The sequence below is a fragment of the Emydura macquarii genome, unplaced genomic scaffold (genome assembly GCF_026122565.2).
Source record: "Emydura macquarii macquarii isolate MOO-44397 ecotype Brisbane River unplaced genomic scaffold, CSIRO-AGI_Emac_v2 contig_3079, whole genome shotgun sequence".
NCBI lineage: Eukaryota > Metazoa > Chordata > Testudines > Chelidae > Emydura > Emydura macquarii.
In genome coordinates this window covers 62,503-68,502 of record NW_027133216.1, presented here as the reverse complement: position 1 = coordinate 68,502, position 6,000 = coordinate 62,503, and the positions used below count along the sequence as shown (strand labels likewise).

At 54.5% G+C, this 6,000-nt stretch overlaps 1 pseudogene; it reads left to right on the top strand.

Moving 5' to 3' along the window:
• The first annotated feature begins 1,087 nt into the window (after positions 1 to 1,087).
• Positions 1,088 to 6,000, top strand: part of LOC137141499 (butyrophilin subfamily 1 member A1-like) — a 39,792-nt pseudogene continuing 34,879 nt past the window's right edge.

Below are 6,000 nucleotides of genomic sequence, written 5' to 3'. Positions count from 1 at the left end.
ACAAGGCACTCGTCCAGCGGTTCCCAGCCTGTGGACCTCAGAACCCTGGTGGTCCGCGAGGCTGCTACAGAGGGTCCACGGAAAAGAAAAGGGGTCCTGTACAAAGGTGCTGTGGCCTTCCTTGGAGCCTGGGCCCGAGGAGGGGCCGCAATGCCCCGGCTGGACAGTATCAGGCCAGTAAGGGCAATCTGCCTGGCAACAGAGGGGCGGAGTTTCCGCAGGAACAGGAAGTATAAAAGGCAGGCCCCGCAGCTCAAATGGGGAAAGGTTGCTACCGGAGACAGATGTGCCTTCCTGCTGGCTGTGGCTTAGGCCTGACCCCAGCCGAGCAGCCGCTCTGAGCAACCGCCTCCCAGGGCAGAGCCCCAGAACCTGCCAGACTTGCCTGGCCCCAGGGACTGGACTGAGGCCACCAGGCCCCAGGGATTGGACCGAGGGCCCTGGGGGTGGGAGATACCCCCTGAGGCTGGCCAGGACCTGGAGGAGCTGCCCAACACCGGAGAATCCCAGGAGCCCTGTGACCTGGAGGAGCTGCCCTCCGCAGAGGAGCTCCCCGACTTGCCGCCGCTCGACGAGGAGGGACTGGTGAGACTACCGTGTGCTGAGTACCCCAGCGACCCTGAGGACACGGAGGACTCTCAGGTACCTGGGCACCAGGGGGAGGAAGTGGCCCAGGGACAGCCAGCTAGACAGCGGCTGAATCAGGGGCTAGCCCCAATCAGTGTGTTGCGGCTGGAGCCCCCCTGATTCAGTGGCAATGGCTGTGCCACTGCTAGGGCCTGGGCTGGGACGCAGTGGAGACAGGGAGGGGGACACAGGCCCACCCCCTTCCCTGACCGCCCCGGGAGGAAGTGCTCTCCCCTGCCGCTCTAGACAGCGCATCCACTGCCTGCCTCGCCCCGCCTGAGGGCCGGAGGCCATAGACTGCGAACCTGTCTCACCCTGTGTGGGGGTTGGAGACTCTAGGTACTTGTCTGCCCGCCCTGCCTGAGGGCCGGGGCTCAGACTCATGCGCAGGCACTAGAACATTCCCCTGGTAACAGGCGCTGTGGCCTTCCTCGGGGCCTGGGCCTGAGGAAGGGCCGCAATGCCCCAGGCAGACACTACCGCTGGCCCACAGCTCCACACCCTCGAAAAGGTTGGGAACGGCTGCACTGGTGTGGGTGAGTGACTGTCACACACACTGACGCACATGGCCTGGCATTCATGTCACGGTGGGTGATGTGCTAAGTGCCGGTCAAAGCGCAAGGCTCTGATTTGTAGAGTCCTGCCCCCTCTCCTCAGGCATGGTGGGTCCTGGCTGCTCCCCCCACTGCAGACAGATGGAAGGAGTTCAGTGAGCAGGCTGCCTCCTTGCTGATCTCCCGCCCCGCTGGCTGCAGCAGGGAAACTGCACCTGTCCTGTAGCTCCGTGCGCTCCACCTGGGTCCCTAGGCAGTGGCTCCCTTCTGCAGCCAGGGGAACAGGAGATCAGTGCTCCCCCTCCCACTGCCTCCAGCAGGGACCCAGCACCTAGGGACCCAAGCAGAGCGCTTTGCCATGGTCCCTGCTACAGCCAGGGGAGGGCAGCGCTGATCTCCCGTCCTCTTGGGTGCAACAAGGAGCCTGCACTGGTCTTGTAGCCCCGCGGCAACGTGCTCTGCCTGGGTCCTTAGGCAGCACATCCCTTCTGCAGCCAGCGGGAGGGGAGCAGCGGGACACTTTGAAAGACCCCACGGGCCACTTTTGGGAACCACTGGTGTAGACAGACCCTGAGTTTAACCTTTTGTTTCCTTGTTTGTTTGTTTCCTTCCCCCCTTTTCCTTTCATTCCCTTTTTGCTTCTTTACACCCTGCTGCTCCCGTTCCTTGCCTAGGTAGTTCCTGCTTCCTTCTTTTCTTATCTTTCTCCTTCTCCTCCTCCCGGCCTCTCCTTTTTCTTCACCTCATTCTGCACCTGTGCAGCTGGTGTCAGTGGGACACGCCCCTCCCATTATCAGCCAAAACAGTTCTGTGCAGAGGGAACAGAGGAGCAGAGATCCCAGCAGCCATGGCCTCAGCGACTCCGGTACAGGAAATCCAAGAGGAAACCAAATGTCCCATCTGCCTGGAATATCTGACGGAGCCGGTGACCACACACTGTGGGCACAACTTCTGCCGAGTCTGCATCACTCAGCACTGGGAGACATGGACAGAGGGGGAGCATGGCCCTTTGTGCTGCCCCGACTGCGGAGCCCGAATCCAGGCAGGGGCTCTCCGGAACAACTGTCAGCTAGCAAATATAGTGGGGAAAAAAACAAATGACTGGATTTCAAACAAGGAGGAGGGAATCTGTGTGAGAGACACGACAGAGCCCTGGATCTGTTCTGTGAAGAGGATGGGGAAGCCGTGTGTGTGGTTTGTTGGAGATCCCCAGAGCACAGATCTCACTCGGTGCTTCTCATGGAGGAGGCTGCCAGGAAATACAAGGTAGGAAACTCTCCGCATCCGGTAAATAAAGCATGAAAGACAATTCTGATTTATTCTTTTTTAATTATCCAGCTGCGGTTGTTGAGGGCAGAGTCGTGGGATTTGCTTCCCTACTTCATTGTGTTGCCCCAGCACCAACAGGGAATATACCAACATGTCCTTATGATGGGAGCTGGGGTTCTACTGTGATACGTTACTATCCAGCCCGTGCTCTGTCTGTTGTGCTGTCCATAGCCATGTAAACCAGGAATTGCTCAGCTGTGCTCTGTGGAGAGGTGGCTGAACACATGGTGCTGGCTCTGCTCTTTGCTTCCACAGATACTGAGTTTATTCAAATTATTGGCTAATGATATATAAAATAGGCAGAAGAAAGCTGAACATCTATCAGTAATTGCTGTGTTGCCCACGGGAGTGTTCATGGGATGGGACCTGCTGCAAGAGACAGTCTCTAGGGGTTTGTCTACAGTGGGATGCAGGTGTCTCTCTCACATTGTACAATCCGAGTGTAGACAAGCCAAGTGGTGGTTTCACCTCAGTGTAACTGGTCAAGAAGAAATCTGTGGGTTGAGGGGTGTTGCGGGGATTATGAGTCACCTCGATTAGCTACACTGAGTTGAAAGCACCACTTGCCTCATCTCCACTAGGACTGTACAATGAGATCATGGCCTCATTTTTGCTTTCACACTGAAAAAACATTAAAAAAAAACCCTTTAACCTAGGGTGGACATGAGCTAAATGATGGGATGTAAAGGGAAAGACTCGTTACCAGAGCTGTGACTTGCTCTTCTGTGAGCTTCTAATGTTAATGACTGGGTGTAGGATCCATGAAGGGACTTGTGCGTTGCAACTCTGAGCTTCACTGTAACTAACTTTTGGGTTCCTAGAACATCACAAGAACAACCCTGTGACCCACAAAGCCTGAGGTAGGCACCTAGTGTCCCTGTACAATGAACGGAGACAGGCAGGTGCCTTAAAACATAATCCACAAGAACCAGCATGCTGGCTGGGGAGCCATCTAAACTAGTCACTGGGAGATGCACACAGCAGGGTGTGTCCTAAACCCCGCCCCCTCTCAAAGATAGGCACCTAAGGCAATGTCTACCTACAGGGTGTGTTGGTGTAATGTATGTTGCTGCGGGGTGTGAATAGCTCCTCTCCTGCTGAGCAACATAAGTTACACCCAGTAAGCGTCGATGTGTGCAGTGTTATGGTGGCGGGAGAGCTGCTCCTGCCGACGTAGCTGCTGCTGCTGATGGAGGTGGTTTTATTATGCCAATGAGAGGGACATGCCCTAAATCTGGGTTGGGGGCTGAGCACCTACTCTGCATGTCAATCCACTGCCGGAGTCATTTCTTGTGGGAATGAGTTAGGGACCTGCTGCGCTGCACACGGCATGGGGGCGGGTTTTGGGGTTGCTAGCTACTTTATAGCTTTTAGCCCATTTGCCTGGGATGGGGGGGATCCAGGTTCAAAGTCCCCTTCTTTGACCTAGGGGGAGAGGATTTGAACCACGGAGCTATGGCATAGTCTGATGGTGGGATTCTTCAGTCTCTCCTGCCCTCACTCGCCTTGAGCACGAGACCTGGACCAGCTGACAACCACCCACAAGCGTCTTCCTCATTCTGACTGGGGGTTGGGAATTTTCTTCTTACATGTGAAATTGAAAGCAGTGTCTGCATGACTTCCTCAGCAGAATTTCATATGGGCTGAGACTCTATTTGCTTGAATGATTGTGCTGGAAGGATCCTAAAATTAAAGTCCCCTGGTCTACCTTTTATTTATGACTGGGAATATAGTTCTGGGCAGATCCTCAGCTGGTGTAAAGTTTCATTGCTCCACAGCGCTGCTGAGATCTGTCCCAGCAAGTTTACAGTGCATTGAATGTCACCTCTTCCCCAACACAGCTACATACACTATGTCAAGCACAAGGGCTAGAACTGCATAAGGAGGAGCTGGAACTTCAGAGGAAGGATTGTCCGGTGGTCATGGTGTGAACCTGAGACTGGCGACCCAGGTTATATTCTCTGTTTTGTGAGACTTTCTGTGTGGCCTCAGGCAAGTCACTTCATTTCTCTGAGCCTCAGCCCCCACCTGTGAAAAGGGGTGAGAATATTTCCCTATTTCACACGGCTGGTATGAGGATAAATACACTGAAGATTTGGGTATGACTCAGCTCTTATGATCCTGGAGGCCATAAAAGATCCCAAGGCTGCTAGAGGGGAAACGCACACCCAGAGCTACCTCCCCTGCTGCACTCAGTGTCGGTCCAATCAGTTGCTCAAGTTACCCATCAGCAGCACCTCTAAGCCCAGTATGTCACAAAGGGCAGAGCCCCTGAGAAGGGAAACAAGAACCCTGCCCCAACACAACACAGCCATCAAAGCAAATGGACCAAACCAAACACAGACAAATATTTTTCCTTATGTTAAAAACTACCAAGTGGAAAAGTTCGTTACAAACAGAAACCTTTCGTGCTTAACTGGCGTCCTTCAGTTTCTCCAGGGAAAGTCTCCCTCAGTGACATGGGCGGGAGAGGAGGACAAGAACAAGGTCTGTGTGTGGGGGGAGGAGGGGAGGGATGGAGGGGAGGACTGTCAGGAGTTGATGGTGAAAGGTGGGAAGTTGACACAGAAACAATTTTCCCCCAATTTTTTTTCTCAAGTCAGTTAAAAATATCTCGGACTGTGATGTTAGTCACACACCCAGGGCCACTGAGCTGGGTGCTCAAGTCCATCCCTGGCACAGGCTGGTGAGCAGTGCTGGGGGGCAGGGAATAGGAACCACAGGACGCCGATGTAAGACCAAGCTGACATGGGCAGGTCTTGGTTGTTCATTGAAAATGCCCCCGGCCAGGCTGGTGCCAGAGTCCCGGCTGGGCTGGTCAGTTCTCTGTGTGGCCCGGCTGGCTGGACCACTGTCCAGTGGCACCAGGCCGCCTAGCTCAGCTCAGCGCTGGGACGAGGTACATGTCACGGACATAAAGAGCTCAGACTGATGTGGTGCTGAGGAGCAGATGTAGGGACTGAGCAGGGGGCAGAATTAATAGCTGGGCTGGAGACAGGCAGATGTGGGGGTGGCAGGGACACAGAATTAGTTAAATACCGTTTGGGGCTTCGGGGAGAAGCTGGAAACTCTGCCCCAGCAGGAGCGTTTTGTAAATGGAGCCTGCCAGACACTAACAATCAAGGACTGACAGACACACTGGATTTATGGCTCATTGCAACCAGCTGTAACCCACTAACCCGCTTTTTGTCCTAGGGCTGCAGTGGTGTTAATGGCCCCTCTACTGTGACTGGCCAGTTGAAGAGCTCTGTGTGGCTAGAAATCTTCTCTCTCCCCAACAGAAATTGGCCCAATGAAAGAGATGAGCTGCCCCACCTTGGTGTCTGTTAACTGGATTCCTGCAGTCAGGGCTTCCTGCTCTTCCAAGTCTTGTTCAGGTGATGGAGGGCAGTTACAGCGACCTCTGAAACCATCACACTGGGATTGTCTTGGTCTGACCCCATCCATGCGCTGCCACTTGTAAAGGAGCAGCAAGAACCTGGAGGTTTGA